We start from the raw sequence: 27,702 nt of genomic DNA on the forward strand, positions 1-27,702 counted from the left end.
TCTCAGACATTAAAAATAAGCATTATTAAAAGAAAAGCTGTACAAATGCCATCCATTACAACTGCCTTTGGGATATATACAAAAGCGTGCGTGCGTGCGTGTGTGTGTGTGTGTGTGTGTGTGTGTATGTTTTAATTGATTTCAGAGAGGAAGGGAGAGGGACAGAGAGATAGAAACATCAACGTGAGAGAGACACATCAATTAGTTGCCTCCTGCAAGCCCCCAACAAGGGCCAGAGATAGAGCCTGCAACCAAGGCGCATCCCTTGACCGAGAATAGGAGCTGAGACCCTTCAGTACTCGGGCCAGCACTCTAACCACTGAACCACATGGGCCAGGGCATGAGTCTGTTATTTCTCAACATTATGGAGTTTCATAGTTGTATAAGAGTTACCCTTCTATATAAGTTAAGTCACAACTGTTAATGTGCCAGGATTATATGTGTGAACTTAATTTGAATGTATAATTTGTGTAATTATAAAGATTACTAGAGGCCCGGTGCATGAAAATTCATGCACTGGATGGGGAGGTCCCTCAGCCTGGCCTGCCCCCTCTCACAATCCGGGAGCCCTCAGGGGCGGGAGGCGACCCGACGATCAGGGGAAGGCGATGCCCCCATCACACCTCTGCTGCTGTTACTGCCGGCAGCGCAAGCCTCGACCGGCCCTGGTTACCTGAGCCTTGGGCCGGCCCTGAGCAGCTGAGGGGCTGAGGGGACTGGGTGACTCCATCTTGTGGCTGTGGGTGCTGCCATCTTTGAGGGCATGGCAGTCAATTATATTCCCTCCTTATTGGCTGTGGGTGCGGCCATCTTTGTGATGTGTGAAGGTCAATTAGCATATCCCCTCTTTATTAGATAGGCTATCTGTGAATAGTAACTAACTTGCGAATGCAATAAGATTGTTTCTTAGTTAATAAGAATGTGGAGAATAATGGTGTCTTGCCACCTATAAATAACTGACATAAGGTCAAGACGCCTATATTATAAAACTGAGACTGTGAAGGAAAGATACTGCATCATCCCATTACTGCATGGCCAACTTTAAAAAGTAGCTTTTCCATCTACATGTGTATAGCTATATACATTAAAACAGTCACGTCATAATCATGATGTTTGGGGAGTAGGGGTGGATGGGTTTAAGTATGGCCACTCAAGCAATATACAACTAGGGAATTCCTGGCCACTGTTTCATGTGAGGGTTTTAGATGTTTAACTAGACATAAACTTGTTACATGAATTGAACAATTATATCCGAAGTTTACACTTAGAGAAACTTGTTTTAAATGGCCTATGCCACGAAGAGCTTATAAACAGGGGAGCAGTCGTTATTCTGCAGGAATCTGTTGCATGGTAGGCAATATTATCTAGCTCGAATGAGATGACTTGACAGATAGATTCTATCTAAACTTGAGATCTCTTAACTGTAACTAACAGAAGGGATGGTGAGAGATTGGTGTCTAGATGGCAGAGAACAAGCACATAAATGTCACGTGTCACTGTGAAACATGAATATGACCACCACAGATTTGGGGTAAGTAGGAAAAGCAGAGACGCTATGGAAAAGGCATCAGGAAATCCCTGCTCTCAGACTCGGAGGAACGAAAGAAATCTGACTAGAGACAAACAAATGAAATGCAAACTACAGGAAGGAGGAATCTGTGGCTACGTTTTTCATCCTACTAAACAGCCCAGTAGCCAAACACTAGGTTTACAAGTATTAGGGATGAGAAGGAAGGTAAAGAGCAATGGAAGGCAAAAAGGAAGACAAGCTTGCTTCTCCTTTCCCAGGGCCAAGGTGAATTGGGCAACTTCTTGAAACAGGCAAATACAGCCTTTTGGAGCTTCTGATCAGTTTTCCTACCCTCTCCCAGGGTGCCCAGCAGCCTCCCGTCACCACAAGACTCATTCTGGGGCATTGTGCCCTGGTCTAACAATTACAAGACAACAATCTGAACACAAATGTGGATGTGAGTGGTCAGTGGGGGCCCTTGAATCTTCCATAGAGGAACTACCCACCAGTGTTTGCATTTCCATAGTCCAAATGAAGAGACAGAAACAGAGGGCTAGGTAGGCAGTCAGGGACAGGGACCACGTGGAGGCAGGAGGAAGAGAAGTCAGACATGGAGGCAAACAAAAGACCTAGAACTAACTGGGCAGGAACCTGGCTGGGGTGTGTGTGGGGGGGGGGGGGGGGGGTGCAGGACTTGACACCTGACCCGGCTAGGTGGGAACAGTGATGTTACGTTGGACCTAAAGTGGCAGTCCTCAATCAGGTCCTCCCATAGGCGGGAACCTGAACTTCAATATAATTGGATATTGCCAGAATTCCTTGAAGGAACCAATCAGAAGCTACCAGAGTATATGAATATTCCCTAGACAAAGAGCTTAAGCAGTAACCCATTTGGGGCCGTATATCCCCCCTAAGCTTTGTTTTTACCCCCAATAAATTTTGTTTTCTTCCCACCACTTTTGTCCATGAATCCATTCTTTGGTTTTACAAGACAAAGAGCTCGGACCCGACCACATTTCGGGTTTCACAAACAAATCTCTAAGTGGTATGAGATCGAAGGCAGCACAACCAAGATCAGCCGTGTATGGGGAGAGATTTGAGGGCCTGAGAGCCCTGCAAAGCGGGGAACTACCACCACCCCTCCTTTCACACAGATGCCTCAACCCTCATTCCCCCGTAACGGTTGGCCTTTATTAAAGTAATCCACACGCTGGTGCAGAATTGCCTTTCCCCAGCCAGGAAACACACAGGCCAAAGCGTGAGGCGCGGAGGAAGTCTTGCTCTTCAGAGCCACCTGAAATTGATAACCTTCGAGGAAAACTCGGTAAAACAGAAGAGTTTTCTCTCTTTAGCCGAACAGAGAAATGCATGGCCTTCGGGAAGTTATATCCTTGGGTCCTATTTTTTTCCTCTACACCAACAAGAGACATTCACAGAGTGACGTTATGTTGCCCCTATCTTGGCTGCCGAGCAAGAGAAGCCCACTGCAGAGCTCTATCACCTCACGTGTCCCAACTCCCACTTCTGTCAGGAAACCATGCAATCAAACTGAGAACTCTCCGGCCTCCCCACCCGCACCTCCCAGGACAAATGGAGCTCACGTGACTATCACAATTTAAAAAAACCCTTAAAAAACGTGAGCTATGTTTCCCCAAATAGGCCTCTAGCCCACGGGACAAACAGGAACACGTTCCTCTCCTCAGGAAGTTGTGTTTTATTTTTTAAGAACAATAAGCCTTTCCTTCTCGCCTAGGAAGGACATCCTTTTTTTTCAAAAACAGATGCTACTTGAAAGCAGATTAAAGTTATCAAAAACAATGGAGCCCAGTAGACAAAGATATTGGCAGGCCAAAAGAAATGCAGTTTTCCATGAAAAAAAAGACCTTTTTTGGCCCCACATGTAAACCATGTATGAAAATCCAAAGCACCCCCTCTGTTAGGGGCGTGATTGTTCACAGCCTCATGAAGCCTCCTGCCCAGGTCTGTGAACTCCGCACGCACATACAAGTCGGAGGGAATGTTCTCTGCATCGTGAGCTCTTCCTCCCACGTCTAATGTCTCCTCAGAGACTCATTCAGAAGGTAGCAGGCCTCAGACCAAACTTGTAAATCACTTACAACGAGCTTTTAATTTCACTTGTTCACCAGCACCGGGGATTCGCTCACCACAGCACAGTGTATTCTGCTGGTTGGAGAGCAGAGAGGAGCCAAGGGTCCCCCACCTCCTTCCCCACAACTGGAGCCGGCACACCCCACCCTCTCTCTGCGGCCTCGGCAAACAACGCACTGTACTCGGAGAAAAATATACCTCGCTTTTCCTTTGAAATGAGTCTGTTTCAGAAATGAAGCGCTGTGCTTAAACTATAATCAGAAGTTAAGTGGACAAAAGGTACAGTGTTCCCGTTACAAGATACATTAAAAAAAAAAGATTCATTCGTTTAAAAAGATTGCATTTCAATCATCAAAGAGAGTCAGGCCAGGACTGTGGTACAATTAGCAGGCGGAAGGAGACTTCAGCGGTAAGTGCCTTTGGCCTTAAACATGAGGAGGAAAAAGATTTTTCTTCAGTAACAGCAGTCTCGGGACCAGGAACGGTACTGATGCCAACTTATGCTCTCTTGCAAAGGCAAAAAAATACACTCATGTATCCCCCTTGACCAAATATCACTAGCAAGCAACCAAGAGAGTTATGTCTTGAACATTATGTAAAAGGAGGGGAAAAGCTAAGCCAAGACTCCAACTCCTGTCTGCAGCCAACTGGGGGAGGAGGCAAGAGTCTGCAAGTTACGTTGTATCCGCAGAGGTTAAGTTTTATTTGGGAGATCCACATTTTTCTACACTAAAACATCTAAAACAACCATCCTAAGAAGGATAATGGGAAGACTATGCGCTCTGGTGTCAAACAGAGCACAGCTTACATCCTCACCCCCATCCCTGCGGAGAGGTGTGACCCTGGTTGCGTTACAGAGACTGTACTTGCCAATCATGGTGCATAATGTACTCAGCTAAGCTGTGTGGCTAAAATGATATACAGTTTCATAACAACACATGGCATATACAGACCCTCGAAAAATGCTAGTTGGTCTTATCACTATCTATGAGACATTAATACAAGCACAGAGTAATACCAAGAATATAGACTTAAAACATTCCTGAAATGTATATACATCAGAATCTTTATAAATTAATCCACACTTTACAGATGTGGCTATCTCTATCCAAAGAAGTTAAATGAATTATTTACATAAAACATATAACAAGCCCCTAGATCAGTGGTTCTCAACCTTCCTAATGCCGTGACCCTTTAATACAGTTCCTCATGTTGTGGTGACCCCCAACCATAAAATTATTTTCGTTGCTACTTCATAACTGTAATTTTGCTACTCTTATGAATTGTAATGTAAATATCTGATATGCAGGATGTATTTAGGCGACCCCTGTGAAAGGGTCGTTCGACACCCAAGGGGGTCGCGACCCACAGGTTGAGAACCGCTGCCCTAGATAGTCTGCTTTAGCAATCCTATCGGGTTTGGTGGGCAGTGGGTGCCTATTGCCTCCAGGTACGGAAGGTCAGCAGGGCGGAAAGCCCCAGATGACTTGGACTTCGCCCCCAGGGTGACCTTTCCTCCCCTACCGGCTCGCTGGTCATGTGGTTTAGATCCTCTGACCTTTCTTATCACTGGGACCTTCCCCCCACCTTTCCTTCCCCCTGGCATGGTGCTCGTCATGTGGTAGACAATCTTGGGGGAACGGAAAGAGGGCTGGAGAATAGCCCTTAAGCATCAAGCCCCCAGGACCATGAGGTTCTGACCTGCATCAAAAACATCGAGACCTCAGTTGTGTTTCAGCTCCAGGACCAGAAAAGCAGCAAAACCAGACAAGAGACACCAGGCCGACCTCAGGACCAAGTTGACTAATGACCCTGGCAGTGACCAATCAGTGGAGACCGTGACCATGAAAGGACACACCTGGAAAGCTGATGAATACTCTCCCTTAAAACCCCCACCCTAAAAGCCTGTAGGATCCCAGGAGCACAGCCCTACCCAAGCCTTTCCCCTCTCCCTCTTCCTACCCTCCAGGGTCATGACCATTACCTGCCTCTCTCCTAAGCTCCAAGGGCCCTTCCTTTGCCTCGGTAACTTGTTTCCTCAGCCCATTGCTTCTACTGCTCGCTTCTTCTACCTCTGGGACTTTCTAAATAAGCTTTCTCTTATAGTTTGAGTCTTGGCTCTGATTCTTTCCTAGCCAGAACTCGAGCACCGAGGTTGCTGCACCAAGGTGCAGTCTGACCCTACGGTGTGACACCTGGTGCCGTTTGCCACCACCAGCAAAAACACCTGCTTCCGAAGCTCCACAGGGAATGCACTGGATGCAAAGAAAGAGAAGGGCAACATTCCTGCAAGGCTGGTGGTATGCACAAACTTAGAGTGAAAACTCCTGTGAATCACGGGAGGAAGGCAGGGAGGGAAGGAGGGAGGGAGGGAGGGAGGAAGGAAGGAAGGAAGGAAGGAAGGAAGGAAGAAATGTGTTTTCAATCTTGGTGTTCAGAGCTGTGAGAAGAAACTCATGCCTGTATAGAGTAAGACAATTCTGTAAATGGCCACAAGGTGGCAGACCAGACCAACAGTCCTTTCCTGGGACTAGCAAACTCAAGTCATTGGGTCTCACAGATACATTTTTCCATTATAAATACTTAAGATATTTGGGTCTTTAAAAAGTATTCCTTAAGATCATCTCAGGGAATATGGTGAGTCCTTTCTCCTCCTGCCCCTAATGAAGGGGGGGAGGAGAGAGCAGACAAGTCCATCAGCTCCCCCATTAAAACTGTTTGACTTCTACCATCCTTGTTTTAAACCAGCCTACACACCCCACATGTCTTTGTTAAGCTCCAGAGCATTTAAAACCAAAATGTCAAATCACTACACTGCTGGGGTGTTCTGTGCCATCCCAGTCCCCAGGGGGTTCATTGCATACATCAGGAAAACGTAAGAAAAGAACCCGTGGAGGAGTATAGGATTTTCAGTAAAATTCTCAAATGTATAATTCCGATCCTAAATCCTATGAAGGCTGCTCCTGAGTTTACTAATTTATGCCCAAAGAAAAACAAGCCCCAGAGTTGTGATATTCAAAGTCGCATGTCAAATCCAGGAATGCCTGGTGATCCCGTTAGTTGGCACCTATGACGCAGCCTGCACACAGTCTTCAGCCTCAGGTTCTTACCCACTGCATCTCAGCAAGGCATGTGGATCGGGAATTCCAGAACTGAAAGGTACAGATTCTGGCTATTCTGTTTGCCTAAAATTTCCTCAAGTTTTCCACTAGAAAAGGCATTCTTTATATCTTTTTTTTAAATGGGAGTTTTGCCCTGGCCAGTGTTGACCAGTGTTTTCCAGTGGTTAGAGCAAAAGACCATGCACCCTTGGGTCACAGGTTCAATTCCCGGTCAAGGGCACGTACCTGTGTTGCAGGTTCAATCCCTGGCCCGGATCAGGGCCCTGTGCATGAGGCAATCAATCAATGTGTCTCTCTCACATCGGATGTTTTTTTTTTCCCTCTCTTTCCCTTCCTTCCTCCCTTCCACTCTCTCTAAAAAAACAACAAAACACAACAATGGATTTTTTTTAATCCTTGGGTGAGGATATAAAAAAGGGGGTGGGGGGATTTGGGACAGTCCCTAAACTTGAGACAAAGGCAATTATGAAGTAATTACCTCTTAAATGAACCATGAAAATGACGAAGTAACTTTGTCCTTTCTAGGTCAAAAGACATCTGCCTTAAACAGCACACTTTGGGCCCATGCCTCCTCCACTTCAAGTTGGTACTGGGGCACCCTGAGAGCAGTCACGTTTCGGGGGACATGAGCTGAAGAAGGTAGAAAGGACTTCATAAATTCTCCAAGACAGATGAAGTGCCGCATGTAATCCTCTTTCGAAAAGAGTTTAGCTCTTACTGAAGAAAACGCAAGCGTTAAATGAAGACGGCACAGGGCCGTTCTTAGGATTCCTGAGTGAGCCACGCTATGTTTAGCAACTTAGGATACACCTTACACCCTGTGTGCCCGGTCATGTCCCGAGGAAAACAATTATCTAAGCAGGTATTTTCATTGGTGAAGATTACGGTTTCCCAGAAAAATCAACACGTCAGTTGTAACTAAAAACTCACCCTGTGCACAAATAAGAAAAATATCAAGTGTCTAAATCAGCCCCTGATTCCTGTTTTGGAAGAGTCAGCATAAGTGTTTCCCCTTCAGAACAATGCCTGATCCCCAGGCCCCCCAACGGCCTCCTAGAACCCGCATCTCCGAGGAAGCGAGAACAAACTTATCAAAATGTCTTCATTTTAAAACAACGAACTTAGCGTAATCTCTCCGATTAGAAACTCTGTCGTCGAATTTTAATTTCACACGCGAGGATTAACTCACTAGGAAACCAGGTGCAGGAAATTTAACGCTAGCCTGGTTTTTCCTCTCTGTCATTAAGTTAGCAGGCGGTGCATGGCTACATTTTAACTTAACTTTTACACATCTGACTAAGAACACACACACAGTGCTCTCATCAAGTGATTCTTGACCTATCTTTCATTTCAATTAAAAAAAAAAAAATCAACCAAGTCATATTCCCTTCCCCTTTGGCTTGGTATTCAACACATTCCCCATGGCCAGTCTGGCTCTGGCTGAACCCCGTGGAAATCTTGCCGAGTCCGGGTGGGCAGATGGGGCTGCCACACACTCCACTGGGCCCAGTCTCTACAACAAGGGGCCCTGCAGTCTACACAGGTCACCCTCAGGATGCCTCAAGTTTCAAACACCGACCTAATCCAGGGCTCAATTAACAGTTCTTATTTTGAGCCATTCACTGTACAAATGTCAGAACTCCTCCAGGGGAGGAGTTTAGACAGTCCTAACATAACAAAAGCAGCGCGGAGCAGGTCACTGAGGACACCAGCTCTTGACTGCCTCAGTAAAAAGGAAGCGATTCTGAATAGAGGCAGGTTTTAAATATAGAACACTTCATGGCTGCCATTTTTCTAGGACAAAAGACAAAAATAATATGACATCTGTTTTTCCCATCCTGAATGTTTTACCAAGGAGTCAACCGCCAATGGCGTTGCTTATTCTCAAACGTTTCTATTTCTCTAGAGGAAGAACCAAATGAAAACATTCTACACGTGTAATTAAAGCCTTCCAAGGCTGTTAGTCAGAGATGAACTAAATGCTAAAGAAATTTTAGGCGCTGTTCAAAATTTCTCTCTTTCCAATCTGCCCATAAGAGGGGAAGTTGAACCATCCAAACAGATACATACTTGGGGGAGGTGGGGCAGTTACAGAAAAAGAAGTGCCTTCTTAGATGGTAGAGAAGAATTAGGGGGCTACGTGTACAATTACCATCAAGTGCTCCATTAGAAAGACTAGCAGGTCAGTTTCTGAAGCATCCCACCTTTCAATCATGGTTTGAAGTTTCCTTTGAAGCTAAAATCGAACATCTTTACTTACTTACTTACTTACTTACTTACTTACTTACTGTACCTGTTTTGCCTCTCCTGACTGTACAGGATGCACCAGGCATGGGTGTCAGCTTAAATCAGTGCATGTGTATATTAGATCTATGTGCCGGGGTCCATGACACTCAGAAATCACTAGACCTTTGCCCTTCATAACAACAATCCTCTGACATCACTGCCACCACCCACCCCAAAGCCCTCAGCATCACTAATCACCAAGATTCTCCAGAAATCACACGGAGGCAGCGAGCCCTGTGAGATGACCACCCTGGGAAGGCGGCTGCTGTAGAGGGGCCATCACAACCACAAGGGGAGATGAGAAGAACCTTGGGAAGAGGCATCCCAACACCACGTTTCCCAAAATACGTGTCCATCACTTAAAAATGCTTGCTGCTTCAGAGCCAGGGTTACACAGGGCAGATGGGTTTGCATCTCAGTGACCACATCCTGGAACTGGAGGAGCCGCACAGGAAGAAGGAAGCGGGGCCTGGGATCCCCTTTTCGTGGGAAAGGACAAATTCCAAAGACGACCAGTGAGGGGGTTCCAAGCGTCAGTCCATGGGAGACTTCCCACGGGTGTATGGCAAAATGGAAAGCAAAGCCAGCGTAGTAAGATTTCCCGATCAGCTAAATGTAGGCAATGTAAAGGGCTCTCCATTACTGGGGGGTTAAAACCAGCTGGGGTTTTGTTTGTTTGTTGTTGTTGTTTGTTTTTTTGCTTTTATGTCATGCTTTGAAATTATAGTTACTAGATGAAAGTAAGTTCACTGTTTTATCTCGTGTCATTAATAGAAAAAAATCTTTTCCAACTGCCCAAATTATGATCATATCTTAGTTTTTGAATGGTGGCAGGGAGGTCAGTAGTCTCTCACTCAATGAAATCCAAAACATCGGGCCACCCACTAAGGCAATCTTAATGCAGGAGTGGGGGGGGGGGGGGGGGGGAGCGAGGAGGGGGAGAAAGTGATTAAGTGATTGCAAGTTTCCAAAATTATTCAGCTCTTACTTACAGTCCTATTCTCAAAACTTTCCAGAGAAAAGCATTCTAGGTATTTTGACCCTTCCCAAAAGGGATTTTTCAATAAATTTTCATTAAAGAAATCTCTAACATTAGAAACTTCTGGTGGAATTCTGGGCCTTGGAACGGAATGTAAATTTTGCAGAAAATGTGGCAAGATGTTTTGGGCTGGCGAGGTAATCAGCGCCAGCCCTGCTGGGCCACTCCCGGGGCAGTGTCTGCCTGCCAGCCACGACTGGGCTGAGAGTGAGTCCATCGAACCGCACGGCCCGAGCGCAAGCCCGGCTCTGCCATTTCCCAGGGCTGCGTCCCTGTCAAGCCACTCAGCTCCCTGCAGCTGTTTGCTCATCTGCAACAAAATCGCATTTTCGTTTTCCAGTTTTGTTTTCTTACTTAGGTAATTTTGGTTTTATAGTAAAATACAATGCTCTAACAGTAGAGGGCCTAAGAAATAAAGAATGGCAGGATTTGGTCCTGGCTGGTTTGGTTCAGTGGATGGGGCGTCGGCCAGCGGACTGAAGGGTCCCAGGTTCTGGTCAAGGGCATGTGCCTTGGTTGCAGGTACATCCCCAGGGAGCAGGTGTGTGTGTGTGTGTGTGTGTGTGCGCGCACGCGCGCGCACGGCTGATTCATCTTTCTCTCTCATCAATGTTTCTGGCTCTCTATCCCTCTCCCTTCCTCTCTGTGGAAAATCAATTAAAAAAAAAAAAAGAATGGCAGGATTTGAAAAGTAATGAAGAGAAAAAAAAGAAAAGTAATAAAGAATGTTAAACAGGTCTCCTATTTTTTTCTATATGTATTACTGTAATTTTTTTTCTGTTTATTTATTTAAATTTATTTTTTTCCCTCCCCTTTTATCTCCTTTATGCCGTCTACAGGCCTCTTTATTTTTAACTAGAGGCCTGATGCACAAAAATGTGTGCAAGAGTAGGCCTTCCTTCTCCTGGCTGCTGGGACCAGCTTCCCTCTGGCACCCGGGACCCCTGCTGGCCTCCCCCCCAGCCCCAGCTTCATCAGGAAGGACATTCAGAAGACCTCTGGTCTAATTAGCATATTACCCTTTTATTATTATAGGTGAGGACTTCTACTTAGTCCCACATTTCAATCCGTTCAGTTGTCATCCCTTCCCTGCACTCCCATGTCACAGGTAAAGCCAACATATTAAATACTTGCTCTGGGCAGAGCCTTGTGCTAGGAGGCCACCCTGGAGACATGAGATTGGTACAACACAATCCTGGTCCCCAGAGAAACCGGGTCTGTTAGGGTAGATGAAACACCCTCACAAAAGGCTACAATGCAAGACAGAAATTCAATTATAAGTCACAGGGATCAGAAGACAGGAGGCTTCTTATTCCCAAGTTTAACAGGTGCTCTCTCCCACTCTGTCATCGCTACCAGTCAATATCGGAACTTCTAAATCACATCACACATATTCTTCTCCCCTCAAACTACAAATTAAGCAAATTGATTATACCAGAAATCATAAGTACGGGTAACCGTACACCTTCATCTGACAAACCGTTATTCAGTATCTACTCCCATAAGGAAATGTGATTAGATCCTATAGTTAGCACCAAGTCCTTTTAGAGAAATGATATCATTCCCAAGGTGTATTTTTATCAAGTTACTTAATTTATTACACCTCAATCATAAAATATACAGCAATGGCTTCTGATAAAAAGTACAAGTAAACTTGTGTGCCTCTGGGGACGAAAACCCACTTAGCAGAACCACTGGCTGTACTGAGCCTGTGTGGGACCGGGCCTTCCACCGCCCTGCACCTAGTCTGCTGTCAAAGCCAAAAGCTGCCCGGCCTGTGTGGCTCAGTGATTGAGCATTGACCCATGAACCAGGAGGTCACGGTTCGATTCCGGGTCAGGGCACATGCCCAGGCAACAGGCTCGATTCCCAATAGGTGGCATGCAGGAGGCAGCCTATCAGTGATTCTCTCACCACTGATTTTTCTCTTTCTCTCTCTCTCTCCCTTCCTCTCTGAAATATATATATATATATATATATATATATATATATATATATATATATATATAAAGCCAAAATTCAACTCTGCAATTAACGTGGGGGAGGGGGCGGGGGACAGATAGACAAAGAGAAAGAAAAAGGGAAGGCAGAGGACATAATATCTTCCTCTCTATTCACAGGTCATTCACTGTTATTGACAGTAATGTTCTCCCTGCTAAATGTAATGCATAAGCTGTTTGCTTTAAGAATATCTGTAAGCACATTCTTTTGAATGTTATCCTTGGTAGTAATTCTGGGAGATTTGGCTTTTGAAAACATCCAGCACTCACCCAGAACTAAGCCTAATGAACGAGTTGGTTATTTAAGTTCAATTAGGCTCAAAAATAACACACAATTACAGGAAGTAAAGAGGTAACTTCCTCGTGGTATTCACTAAGCAACTCTGATAATAACACCAAGATACGGTCTTAAACATATTTTGGGCGACAGCACCAGAATTTTTATAAAAATACTGTATTACTTGGAAATGTGACAAATTTTAAGGATAACACTTAGCTAGATATGTAAGCCTTGCCTTGTTTTAAACTTCATTTCGTTATAGCTGATCATTTTAGTAGGAAAATGTCAGTAAATAAAAATGAAACACCAGATAATTATGGAACTAAATCTACTACATTACACTCTTGTGTCTGTGTGTCATTTAAACCCTCGAATGTACAGCAGACAAATACTACCGTTATACTTCTTAACTTTCTGGAACCAAAGCATTGTTTTATGCATGAAAGTCAACATCAGGTGCCATTAACATGGCCCACATGCAACCTCTGCAAACCCTTGCGTCAGTGAGGATTCCACCCAATACACAGGTATTGCCCAGAGAAACCAATTAACCTGTGGCTAGAAGATTAAGTGCAAAAACAGACCAGTAAACTCCTCTTCGCAACCTCTCCCAAAACACACACACACACACACACACACACACACACACACACACACACACACACTGATTCTGCCTTTAATAGTAGCATCCTAAGCAAAAATTGAATTCTTACAAATAAAAAAAGAGCAGGAAAAAAAAGAACAGAACTTTTTTTTTACCTTATCTTCTTGCACGCCTTTTCTGAAATCAGTCTCAAGTCTACCGAAATACATGAGCGAGTAACACACACCCAGATTTTTAAACTATTAACATTGTGTTCTCTGTCTCCTTTTCAATTCTCTTCTTAGAAATGGGCAAGTCTCCTGCCGTGGAAAATCTTCACCTGACCCTTCCTAAACAGCTGGATTTCCTGGCGAAGTTTCTGGAATGAGAGGTTCACCCTTTTTGCCCACTTTCTCAACTATCCAGTTACTGTATAACCTTTTGGAATCTGATCTTTGCCCCAATGCACTAGTATACAAAACAGACAAAAATCCCTCTTCTCGCAGATACTGCAGTCCAGTGGATATTACATCTAGTGAGACAGAAAGATTGAATAAGGATTTTTAAAAGTTTGTCAATAATAAGCAGGAAGAAGGTAAAATAACAAGAAGGGAATGAGAATATGAAATGTCAAGAAAGGTGGCCAGCACTGACCGATCCCTCTCCTGGGTCCCCAGGCCTCCTCAAGGGCAGAGCGGGCGGTACCAGCTCTCTCCACGAGTAGCCCAGGTCTGCCTTGAGCCTCACTCTTCTTCAAAAGGATCCTTTCACTGAGAAATCACATCTACTCTCAGGCCATCTTTACACGTGACTCCTAGACCCTGACTTGTCTTCCAAATTCCCGCCATTACCAGCACCGCTTCAGAGGGCAACTAAAATTCACGCTCGATTTCCCCAAAAAACATGAGTTCTACCTCCAGGTTTCTCTTCTGCTGTCCCTGGCACCAATGCCCCAGCGATTCCAGTGAAAACCCAGCAGTTATCTTCAGTTTGTTCTGTTGGCCGCTCTTTTCTCTTTTTACATGTACTTAATTTCATTTTTTAAATCCTGTTGAGTATCCTGTCATATTTTTTTTCATTCTATTTTCAATGGCATGAACAGTTCCAGGGTCTCCCATTTTATCATACCTAACAAACAAAATAAGGAGCCCCAAAGTGTTTAGGCTGCCCCCCTCCCCTAGTGAAAAACTTCCATCAATCACCCAATTCCCACTGCCACAGCCTGAGGTCCCACGCCAGCCTGCTCCCAGGGTTCCTCTGCTCCAGGCTCCACCCGAAAGGCCCCTCTGCCTCCCAGCACGTCCTCCTGCCTCGCACACATCCATCTGATGGGCAGCTCCACCTCCATCCTCTGAGAAGCCCTGCAGACCACAGACCACTCCACCAACTCTCCCCTCCTCTGGTCTCCTAGGCATTTATTAATGCATCTTTCATACGGAACTTATTATACATTCGTCTTTACTGTTGGTATTCTTTAATATGTATGTGAAATATCTGTGGGAACAAGTCAATAACGGCAATGCTCAATAAAGACCAGATGCTCCCAGAGAGGACCATATTTGTACTGACTTTAAAATAACAGTCGCATCGGAAAGCATTAAAACTTCGAACCACATGGCCCGTTTTTAAATGTTCTGTTTGAGGCAACATTACTTTAAACAAGACTCCTTTATAATAAGTCATCATTTAATTAATATCCAAATACCTTGAGAGCCAATAACAGTTCAGCAAAACAGCTGGAAATCAAATATCAGATATAATTACACACAGCTGGCTTTGTTCAACCGATGTCATATTAAATAAACTTATTCCACAGACCGTTTCCCCCTTCTCAACTCCCCAAGAAAAAAAAAAAACCTTCAAGAAACATAAAAGGCTCTTTGTTAGATTTTTTTTTAAGTTTGCAGAATATATTCCAATATTAGAGATTTTCAGCAGGAGTACATCATACTAAAGATTTTCAGAGGAGTATATTTTGTTTTTTTGTGCCATACTGTGTTTTTTTTAAGATTTCACAGCCTTGGAGCTTTGTTTTCTTTAAGACTAACACAAAAATAGCAAACTGGAACCAAGTCACAAAATACAATGAACACCTGTATTTTTATGATCTGGCATTCAGTTTATTATTTTTGTAAAGATGCCATGTCTTTATAAGTTGTAATATAAATTATCAAACAAAAATATTTCTTTCAAACCTATTGTTTCAAGACATTATTTAAAGCATTTTACTGTATTGTATATGTTATATGAAGGAGAACTTATTTTTATAATTTTATTTCAGAGAGAGAGAGAGAGAGAGAGAGAGAGAGAAACAATGATTTGTTGTCCCACTTATTTATGCATTCATTGGTTGCTTCTTATATGCCCATGACCAGGAATCAAACCCACAAACCTTGGGGTATACCTGGCCAGGGTTTGAAGGGTAACTTATTTATAAACAATAACAACTACCTATTATATGCCAGGCACTGTGCTGGATGCTCTACATCTATTATCTTTAATATCCACAACAATCCCATATGTAACACTTTATATCTAATAATTATCAAAAGGAAGAGAAATCACAGATAGTTTTTAAATTGCTCCCCCGACCCACCCACACACAAAATCAGACTCCATAATAAGCAAGATTATATATATGCTACAGAAGATCAAGTCCCAAATAGGTATTCTCCTCTCCTCTCCCCATCTCCCTCACCCTTTTCCTCCACTTTAACGAAGAAAAAGTGTACATGCTGTACTTATCTAACCATCAAACTTAAAACTAAAGTCATACTTTATAAAAATGTACAACTAGTCTTGGTATTGTTTCATCTATGGTATCCTTTTAACAATCACCTTTCCAGAAAGCTAAAATTAAGTCCAATCGTAACATCAATCAAAAACTCATTTGTAATATATAGGAGACTATATGCCTTGAAACAAACCAACATAAAGTTACTTAACCTGAAAATCAATTCTATTTGAAAAATGGTGAGAAAACCAATGCTCAACCCATATGGGTGGTTGTGAGAAGTACATGAGATAACGCCAGCAAAACCCATAGGTGCCGTATTGATAGTTGGGAGACATCATGTGCAGACATGGGTCAGTTTACAGAGGGTCTCTAGTCCAGGTTCATTAATGCACATAACAAACCGAACATTAAATATGAAGATTTTGAGTATGCTTCCCTGGAGGTGGAAAGTTATTTTCTAATAACAATTATGATAGTTATCACAGATGAATTTTTTCAATATACATAAAGATTCCCAGATTTTTAATAAACACTTACAAATTTGTTAGAGACAGCATTGAAATGAGCAGAATGGAGGCTTACATTCTGAGGATCTTCTCCCCAGAAATGTATAATGCGTGCTTTAAGAAGATTATACATTACCTTAAGCAATAAAACAAAATTTTAAAAAAAAGATTATACAAATTTAGGACCTATCTGTGAGATAATCTAAATTGCCATACCTCTCCAAAAACGGTCTTAACTGCCCCTATTAAGCAACCATTAGATTCTTAAAAGGTGTCACCATTATTGATTTATTCATCAATCCTGAACACACACCAGGGATCAAATTTAATATGTACGAAGACAAGCGATTATGTATGGCTGGAATTAACAAACTATCCCAACTGTCATCACAATCTAAATTATTTCTTTAACGCAATGAACATTTTTTACAGAAAGAAAAACTATATATACAAATTATGTATGATGCTAATTTCTAAAAATATAATTTAACTGTTTTAAAAGAAAACTACCTCCAAATACAATTCAGATCTCTTTTAACCACCTGCTTTCTGAACCCAATATCACAGAAGAAATTCATTTTAAAATTGTTTTAACCTTGGCTGGTGTTGCTCAGTGGTAGAGCATTGGCCCTCACACCAAAGGGTCTCAGGTTCGATTCCTGCTCAAGGGCACGTACCTGGATTGCAGTTCATTCCCTGCCCCTGATAGGGGAGAGGGGGGGAGGCAACCAATTGATGTGTCTGTCTCACATCAGTGCTCCTCTCTCTCTCTCTCTCTCTCTCTCTCTCTCTCTCTCTCTCCCTCCCCTCACCTCCCTCTCTCCCCTCCACTCTCTCTAAAAATCAATGGAAAAAATATCCTCAGGTGAGGACTAACAACAACAAAAATTCCATTTTACTAACACAATTTTTAAAATTCATACTGAGTAATCAATTTATAAAAACAAATTAACACATCTATTTCAAAATATTTAGAATGCTACATAGCAATCCACTTTTTTATGATTATATCCAAGATTTTTAAAACTATGTATATTAAAGAATATCCTCGTTCAAATTGCTATCCTTTTCTTCCTTCTTCTCCTGGTTCTCTCCCCCCACCCCCCCAATGCAATCACATATCTTTGATCAAAAGCTATTATGAATTCAAAACCTAGAGCTTTAAAGAACTTTAATTTCTAATTGGTTCCAAATATGTAGTCACAAGGAATATGCAAAAGACTAAAAATGTAGCATAGGACAAATGATTTAAGAAATTGTTGCAGTATTTTTACCTTTTAAAGCTCAATATGGATAAGCAAACTCTACTTGAATAAGAACTGCCTTGCATTTAAAAAGCATCACTGTGAACGAGGGGAAAAAATGAGGATTTACTGGATTACTTACATAGAGAGTGCATTACAAATTCACTAAAATCAAGTCCACTTCCTTTTGGAGTCATTACTTTAAAGCACAAAAGTACCAGATGTTCCTCCATACAGCTTGTTACATATAGAAAAAAATAAATTACATTATCATATTAAGGATATACATCTGACTCTAGTCTAAGCTCTTTGAGCTGTAATGTAATCAACTTTGAAGCAGACTTTCTTTACATGTGTGCTATTGAAGCTGAAATAAATGAAACAAGCACTTCCAAGCCATCGTCCCAAATCTACCAAGAATATGCTTGTGTTATGAGTGGGGCTTTAAAATCAGAAAGAGATTCTGAGGCTTAGTTCTACCATTTACTGGATATTGACCTTGGGCAATTTCCTTAACTTTCCTCTTCTGTAAAATGAGAATAAACATATGTTCTTCATTGGGCTTGAGAGAGGATTAAACTTGCCTAGATACTAACTATTGTTAACATTTCCTATAGGAGGGCAACTATTAGTTATTGACAGGGAAGAAGTATCAATAGGTAAAAGATCTATTTCATAAAATAAATATTATTCTAAAAAAAATGATGATACACAGACATGTGTCTGTCTATGGTATACCTGACATTACAAAAGACTTTTTCAAAGCCTTTGCGCAGCTAGAATACTAATGGAATGTTGAACAAAGATAGTTTCTTGATGGAAAAAAAAATCCTGCTAAACTAAAAAGTGTAAGTATCCAACTAATATGAAGTCAATGCCACTTTTCATATTGAGGTTTGAGAGTTCAAATGAATTCTCCTTCTTCTCCGATTAATAAAAGCCTGGTGAGAGGGAGATCAATAATACCTGTGTTATAATTGTCTTGCATTTTCCCACAGGAGCATTCACCTAATGATGGGAGAACAATAGTACGCCTTCTTCCTAAGTTAAGAAAAAGGATGCAGCCGCTTCCACCTATGAATAGGATGCTGCCACACAAATTGAGAAGCTATTGTTCACACCGTCAATTAAAATTACTTCCACACTGCTAATGAAGAGTTCAAGTTGTAAACTTTTTATATTATGCTAATTTTCTTAAAGGGAGCAAAATTGTTTGAATCATAAGAAAGTACACAACAAAAGAGCAAAACAAGTCACAGAAAGCAATGAATGAGTTGATAAATGGGTGGATCTACCAAGGCCTAGTCAATGTATATATCCTTTTAAATAACAGATTGTTGATTTTTTTTTAAATTCTCACCCAAGGATATGTTTACTGTTCTTAGAAAGAGAAGGGAGTGAGAGACACATCGATCTGTTGCCTCCCATTCATGCCCCAACCAGCAATCGAACCCGACGATGCTCCAATCAACTGAGCCAGGGCAGATAGTTGAAATTTGGAAGACAAGAAAATATAATGCCTCAAATTTAGTTTGCCACAATATAGTCAGACCTTTTTTTCAGTGGTCAAACTTGATTCTGAACTATTTTTTTAATTGACTTCTTGGACAAGACTACTAATGATCAGTTTTCTTGAAAATACTCATAGCTTGACCCCAGCATGAGACATAAAATCAAAGAAAAGGAAATACTAATTTTGTCTACACAGACTCAGGCAACACATTTTCCCCGAGAATAATAATAATAATGCCCTGCCATTTTTGCCACAGTGGAATTTGAATTTACACATTCTTGCTTGTAAAATGGAAGTAGGATGCAAAAGATAAATAGCGGCATGATCCAGAAAGCCAAAGGTTGAAGGAGATACTTCAAATAGTCACTGCAAATGACAGAGGTGGGCCAGGATAACAATTCAGAGGAAGTATTTTGGCAGCAGAACCTAGTTGTCCATTCTGACTTTGCTATTTATTGCTGTGAGACTTAACATTTCCAAGTTTAATTGAGGATAATGCCTACACTTTACAGTGCTGCTAGCAAGGTCCAATTAGATAAGCTATATAAAGCACATACACACTAGCTATTATAGAGCTATTGCTATTGTTTCCAACTTAAGGGGGTGGGGTGGGGGGAAATTAGACTCCATAATGCCAAATAAGACTGAGACTTGAGGAAGGGATTCCAGCAAGGTGGCCAATGACAATTTCTGCTTCCTTCAGGTTCCCAGGTCCAATATAGCAAGTACTGCTAGTAAAATTTCATCCTTTTGGATAAGACTGAATGGTACAAAATGAGCAAAAGACTTAGTTACATGTGGTTTCCAAGATACTTTGAACGCTCTCCTGAATGACTAGTAAGCTCTACTTTCCTTTTCTTTTTTGCCAACCATGAAGGATTGCTATTGGCAATTACTTCTTCCTCCCCACAAAGAAGAGAGCATTTGCATAATATGTTCAACAAGACACTGTAAATAACAGGTGTCTACTACTTAAAGGCAGAGAGATTTAGGTAGGAACCCGTTGAATGATTTCTGATCATCTTTTAAGTATTTTCAATAAAGATGATGGAGGTACCGCTCCCATGGAAGACCGGAGATTTAAAAAAGAGAACCAAAGGACAGTTACATGCCTTCCTTTGCTTTTTGTTCAAATACAGTTTATTTTTTTTTAATATATTTACACCTAAATAATAATGTTTTCCCAGATAAGAAAAGCAATGAAAGATAAAAGATCACTGAACTGCAATTCCTAGAACTGATCGTTGAGTTGGGAGGGTGGGGAGAAGAAGCAAAAGTGCAATGCAGCCCTAGCCAGTTTGGCTCAGTGGATAGAGCGTCAGCCTGTGGACTGAAGGGTCCCAGGTTCAATTTCGGTCAAGGGCACATGCCCAGGTTGCAGGCTCCATCCCCAGTGGGCATGCAGGAGGCAGCCGATCAATGATTCTCATCACTGATGTTTCTATCTCTCTCTCCCTCTCCCTTCCTCTCTGAAATCAAAAAAATATATATATACATATATTTTAAAGTGCAATGCAGACACTTCTAAGAACAAAATTTATTAAAACCTTCCAGTTCCTACTTGCCTCCTTTAAAAAGAAAATATTATCAATTTTCAGTGTAACTCTGAAATGCTGGATAAGCAAATTGAGAGAACAACTAATTGGGAAAAATCAGCATTTTGAATGGTACAGCCACAGGGACTACTTGCTAATATTACCACAGAAATTTCATTATGCTTTGCTGGCGTTGCCACCTGCCTCATTTCATACCCCAAACTCCAGTTCATTTTAATGGACAAGAAAAGCCAATGTAATTAACGTTGTTATCTCTTAAGTTTTCCCTCCATCCTAAAGAACGTACTTAGTGAAGAATTGCTTTTCACCAATAGGTTATAGATACAAAGAGCAACAAAACTTGTAGTCTTGTAAAACCTGTTATTCTAAATAAATAAATAAATAAGCCACTTCTTCATCTTGGATAACAGGTATAAGCCACTTCTTCATCTTGAATAACAGGTATAGTCAAGTTAAGTCAAAGACATGTCTTTGAAACCCTAGAAAGCACTTTAAAGGATCACAGGCTTATAATTCCCAAACTGGAAAGTAAAGAATACAATAAACACATCATTCAGCAATAACATTTAGGAGTAATGGCAATAACGGATAAATACAATAAACACATAACTTAGGAGTATCAGTAACAATGAATGAAAACATTAAGGCTCCTACCTCTCCCACAAGCTTTGTAATAACCCTGTTGATTTTTTTTTCTTTTATTGTCACTGAGCTGGTCCACCCTCCAGCCAGCATTTTTATTGCTATCACACCAGTTTCATTAAGGGTCACTCCACTACAACCATCTGAGTGAGAGGGATCCTTGCAACAAAGGGCAAAGCTGCAGTCCCAACCACATGGTTAGTGGGGCCTGCATGTTTATTAACATTTATAGATTGTGAAGTTCCCCGTGAAGGTACAATAGAGCATTATCTTTTCCTCACCTTGAATGGACAATGCAAGAATCTTGACCAGCCAAATAATGTGAACAGCCAATGAATCAAGCTACATGGCAAGTGGGGAAATTGTGAGCATCAGGATCACAGGATGAGCTTTCTAAATAATACATATTCCCGAGCCCCTCTCTAGCTGTAGTAAATCGTTAACTCTGGAGACCTAGGAATCTATATGTATTATAAGCAGAATCTGTGCCTCCCCCGCCCCCAAGTAATTCATATAATCAGATGAGTTTGGGGAACATAGGAAAATAAGGGAACATTTGAAGGAATTATTGGCTTCCTGTCAATATGCAAAAGCACCTAACTACCACTGTACTTCCTCATCTTATGGTGTTAGATGGCATAGTGATACTAGAATTTTGATATTCCAGACAGGGTATAAAAATCATGGTTTTTATTTACAGCAAGTTAGCTTTATAGCTATCATACAGTAACATAACTAACCAAGGATGCCATAAACCAGTTAAACTGAAAATGTTAACAGAAGACATCTTAATGATTGATTGATTATAGCAAGCTCCTACTTAAATTTCTGCAATAAATGTATGTATTTGTTAGTCCTTGTAGGAAAACAGATACATAAGCATATTGAGTAGTAGTGGCCAGACTTAAGAGATTTAAAAACTTGGATTTTAATCTCAGTTTTCCTACAAAGAAGCAAGTTGACAAAGTTGTCTGAGTCTCATTTATAAAAAGAGGTTAATAATAATGTCATAGTTATACCATTATAATTAAATAAGAAATAGTTGTACCATCAATTTTTAAATATGAATATACTCGAGCACTACCTTATATTAGACACTATTCTAAGCTATTCTAATTATTGTTGTGGGAGTTTTTGTCTTTTAAAATTTATCTTTATTGTTGAAAGTATTACAGATGTCCCATTTTTTCTCCTATTAACCCCTCCCACCCCACTCCTGCATCCCCTCCCAACTATTGTTTTTAATCCATCAAAAATTTCTATCAATTTGAATTATTTTTTGTTTATAATTCCTTTTTCCCAACTCTTCCTAAGATTCTAACCTGAAATGTAGCCATTATCTAAATTCGATTATTAGATTCAGTAGTGTCCAACTCAAAAGCCACCTGTTTGAAAGGGATCATTTTCATCCTCAGAAAAGTCTTATGAGTCAGATTATTCAGTATCCTCTGTTTTACAGATGAGAAAGTTCAGACAGGTTATAACTTGCCCAAATTCACACAGCTTATAAAAGAAAGTGATAATGTAGCCTTCTTAACCGACTATGATAAACTAAGTATGTCCAGAATACATTTTCGTCCTTTCCTCCCAAGCTCTGCTAATTCAGGATCCTGGCTGATAAAAACAGATCTTATGTTTTCAGTTAAGTTCGCACATACTCCTTCCCCAGCACATTAAAAGGAATGACCTCTTTAAATCATTTATCTGCCCCATCTGGTTGGTCAAGGATATCCTGGTGCCTTCTGCCAATGTACATGTTTTGTTTTTTTTAATTCTATGTATGCCCAAATTTCAAGCTTAGAATGCTTTCTGCCTGTGTTATCTACACTTTATTATTAATAATTATAATTTATATTTACAATAAATACAGTCAACATTTCAGCTGGACTTAGTACTCCACTAACTTTATCTATAGAGAGCAGTGATAACCTAAAAAACCAAGTCTGCAATTACTCTGCCTACTTTTGCATTTTTATATTACTTTAGAAGACAACAATTTGTAAAGGTGTTTTTTATGAGTTTGACATTATTGTTATTTTAATTCTCACCTGAGGATATGTTTATTGATTTTAGAGAGGGAGAGAGGGAGGGAGAGGGAGAGGGAAAGGGGAAGAGAGAGAGGGAGAAGGAGAAAGTAACATTAATCAGTTGCCTCCTGTATGTACCCCAAACAGGGGATCGAATCTAGTTATGTGCCCTGACCAGGAATCGAACCCGCAACCTTGTTGGTGCAGGGGGATGACACTCCAACCAACAGAGCCACCCAGCCAGGACTGAGTTTGACATTATTGAATCCAATAGTTGAATTTGAATAGTGACTTCATTTTAGGTTAGAATCTTGAGAAGAGTTGAGTAGAGCTGTAAAGGAGACATCATAAACCAAAAAATAATTCAACCTGATGATATAAATTTTTGACTGCCTGAAAAATCTAAATTTTTAAAATTAAACTTCTTGAAGTAATAGGTAACAGTGGTTAATAACATTATACAAATTTCAGCTCTACATTATAATTTGGCATCTGTTAAGTGCTCCCAACCCAAAGTCTAGTTTCCTTCCATTACCATCTATTTGACCCCCTATATCCAATTTATAAAGAAAATATTACTATATCTTAATTAAAGACACTTTTCTCAAGAGTTTCAGAGCAAGTATATAAAAAGTGACCATTTTCAAAGTAATTATTTACTGTACGTTGTTTTTCAAATCAATCATGTTGCTCTCTTAAAAATGAGTTCACCTTGCAGCCTAAGAATGAATTTACTAATTAAATGGCACAGATCTGCCAAGAGACAGGGAATGTTGTGTTATTCCTTGAGAAGGAATCAAAAGACACATTTGAGAATTGTCCCATCTTTCGCAATATCACCCACATTAATTCCAGGAGTTCCTCCTGTTCTAAATAGAGTCAATTCAGATAGAAAACAATGAAAGATATGCCCAGTAATGGCCCTACTAGAGAAACAGATAACATCACATATGTTTCATTACATGAAACTTTTCTCACAAAGACTCCCATTATCTCCTTCTCAAGACAGAATTATATTATTGAACATTCCCACCTTTGTTCCAGTCCAAAGGGAAGAAGAAATGCCTAAACAGAAATTCGATTTTCTAATCCGCTTAGATCTTGTCAAAACACAGAAGAGGAAATTAAAAAAAAAATGTGTCAGAGACTATTAAAATGAAAAATAAAAACTGCTCAACTGGAATTGCATATTGGCTTTAAGTGCTAAGTTTTTCAACTTTTTCCCATCCATCTTCACTTTTGGAGAACTTTAACATCTCACTGTCTCTCTACCATAGTATAAGGTTGTCCCCTCTCCCCAATGTGAGAATTACTGTACCCACACCAGCTAAATGTTTTTCCATGTTAATTTCTGTGACTTATATTATGGAAGTTATAGAATTTTCTGAATTCCAAATATCATTACTCAATGTTTCACCCCTGAAAAATCACTGCTTCAAATGAATATGTAAGCTACTCAAAAGCAAAAGTGCTATATATTTCTAATAGGTTATAAAATGATTGGCTTCCTAGACAAACAGAATCGTACCTATGGTACATGGATTATCCTTATAACAATTACCTGTACTATCTCAACAGAACATTTTTCTTCACCCACTCAGTCTAGTGTAGAATTCTTACAAAGGCATGTAGAGACATGGAAAGGAAATCTACTGAGATCTGAAATCAAATCTTGAGGTTCTGAGCAAGTCGCTGATTCCTTCTGCATCTTTGGTTCCAAATGTGTTTTCTAAAAATGATTAAGTCAAGGGTTTCTACATTCTAGAATCTCCTTAGTCAGTCACTAATTCAGCATCCTACCTATTTTCAGAGACAGTTCATTGTACTCATCTTCAAGTACAATAACCTAGCCAAACATCTATCACCAATCGCTTGATCTTTTTTAAATGCTAAATGCAGTCGCCAGTCTGTAAGGCAATCTAAATTAAAAACACAGCAAAAAAAAAAAAAAATGAGAAACAAAGGTAGCATGAGTGGAATGAGAGATTATATAAGAGCATGATTGTAACCTGAGTTCAATGATACTAGGAGTATGTATGCTTCAAATTACAGAGCCAACTTTATGAGTGAAAGGATTTCAAAAGATGAAAACACACCTAAGAAAATAATAGTTGGGCAATAATACAGTATGCTTCCTTTACTTCTTAGGGGTATTCAAGAATTGTGTTAGGAGAGAATAAACCTCTATTAGTGTCCTTTACAAATCCTATCTACCTAGTAAATTTTCTTGCCATTTCACTAAAGCACTGAATCTCGCTTGCTTGTCTAGTTCTAACTTCAGCTCAACAACCTCCTAACTAGCCCGCTAAGAGCATACCTCCCCTCTGGAGTTTCAGGAAATAAAATATCATTTCTTTAAAATTATACTGTCATATTAATGGTTATTGGATCATAAAATACTAGAGCTGGAAAAGTCCTTAGGAAGCATCTGTCCAACTCTTCATTTTATAAGCAAACTAGAGCCTAAAGAAATAAAGCAAGTTAGCTTTTTCACAGCGAGTCTACCTCCAGAACACAGGCGTCATGAAAACCACCACTAAATCAAAGCAAAAATGGGAAAGGAAAAGACTCATATCAACATCATTGTCATGGACATGTAGATTTCAGTAAGGCTACTACTACAGGCCATCTGATCTACAAAGGTGGTGGGACTGACAAAAGAACCATAGAAAAAATTGAAAAGGAGGTTGCAGAGATGGGCTTCTTTCTAATGTAAGATTAACTAATTCACAGCTTTACTTTAAAAATCCACAACTTGCCTGGCAGGGGTGGCTCAGTGGTTGAGCATCAATCAGTGAACCACAAGGAGGTCATGGCACATGCCCGGGTTGAGGGCTTGATCCCCAGTAGGAGGAGTGCAGGAGGCAGCCAATCTAGGATTCTCATCATTGATGTTTCTATCTCTCTCTCCCTCTCCCTGAAATAAATAAAAATATATTTTTTAAAAATCCGCTACTCACAAATATGCATAGTAGCCTTCCTTGAACAGCCTACAAGAATTATATAGAATATAATGAACAACATAAACTGATGAACAAAAATAAAGCCAAAGGAAAAAAAAATTTTAGAATAAAATAGAAGTAATCTGTTATTTGCAGATTTTTAATATCTCCTACAATTTTTGTGATATTATACTATGTTAGTACAGTTTTGGTAATATTATTATATTTAAAATCTTTTTTTCTTGAAATATGATTTTTATTACATGTAACATTATATTTAAAATCATTTTTCTTGAAATATTAATGTTTATTGCATGTAAATGGCTAATTATTTTATATCTACAATAGATTTATTTTGTATATTGTAAAAAAAAATAAAATAAAATGAATAAAAAAAAGAGGAAGAAGAATGAATTTTGAATTTAAAAAAAAGAATTAAATACATAACTTCCACAGAGTGGACATTCTCTCAAAGAACCAGCAAAGATCCAATTCAGGAAATTGTTTTTAAAATTGGGGGCTGGGGGCACAAGAGAGGCAGAGAAGGACATGCTACATATCCCAGGAAAATCCAGCCACTCCTGTGCTGATATGCAAAGTTGGCACCTTAGAAAACCAGATAGTTCAGTTGAAAGGAGAAAATAGACTTTCATCTTGAGTTACACTTCTAAATTATTTATACCACCAAAATGCATTTAAGTCTACTACTTTAAGAGCCATGCTGAATGCACCAATTTTGTTAAGATTTTGGATCCTCAAAATAGAAAATATTTTGGTAAGTATGGGTCTTATTTTATGTTATCCACAGAATGAGGAACTGTAACAGTGGTTTTCAAATTTGACTGCACTTCAGTATAAGCGAGGAAAACTTTTTAAGACGTCCAGTGCCCAGGCCACAATCCAAATCAATTAAATCAGAATCTCTGGGGTGAGACTCCAGCATGAGTAAATCTGTCCAGATGTTTCCAATGTACAATAAAAAAAAAACCACTACTGAACCAGATGATCTCTAGGGTCAGTCTAGTTCCAAAATTCTCATCTAAGTCAGCTCATGTCCACTGAGCCATGCAATTTTAATGCTAATAAAGGCTAGCAATGTAATTGTTAAAGGCAGATTATGGAAAGGATATAGTAATTCACCAATGTAAAAGTGTGAACAATCAGAGTGGTATATAGCAAGCACGTGAATATTCACTAACCAACTGTGTATGACAGCAAAACCCCAAATTTAAAAGGTAAAAGAAAGACAATCTGAGCCAACACATTTAAGCTATATAACACTTATAAAATTATTTATCAATACATAAGGCCATATGATAATTTCTCAGTTTCCCTAACTTTCCCTTATTAATAAATCCCTTGTTATGTGTATCTGTGTATGTGTGTGTGCGTGTGTGTGTGTGTGTGTGTGTACATAGGATGGGGGCAAAAGTAGGTTTTCAGTTATGAGTATGCAAAACTGAGTTTAATTTTGTTTTATTTATTAACTATCATATTATTTGCCATACAAACAACTGAAAACCTCCTTTTTCCCCACCCCATACATACATGCACTTATATCCTGGCTCTGTCCAGTGAGGGCCCAGAAGAGGGAATAACCCTGCAG

At 40.2% G+C, this 27,702-nt stretch overlaps 1 protein-coding gene across 6 annotated transcripts in view; it reads right to left on the minus strand.

The window, feature by feature from the left end:
* RAPGEF2 (Rap guanine nucleotide exchange factor 2) overlaps positions 1-27,702 on the minus strand; it is a 243,388-nt gene that overhangs the window by 173,616 nt on the left and 42,070 nt on the right. The window lies entirely within an intron of this gene.

The sequence above is a fragment of the Myotis yumanensis genome, unplaced genomic scaffold, assembly GCF_028538775.1.
Source record: "Myotis yumanensis isolate MYYU_CA2020_CCGP unplaced genomic scaffold, mMyoYum1.0.hap1 SCAF_5, whole genome shotgun sequence".
NCBI lineage: Eukaryota > Metazoa > Chordata > Mammalia > Chiroptera > Vespertilionidae > Myotis > Myotis yumanensis.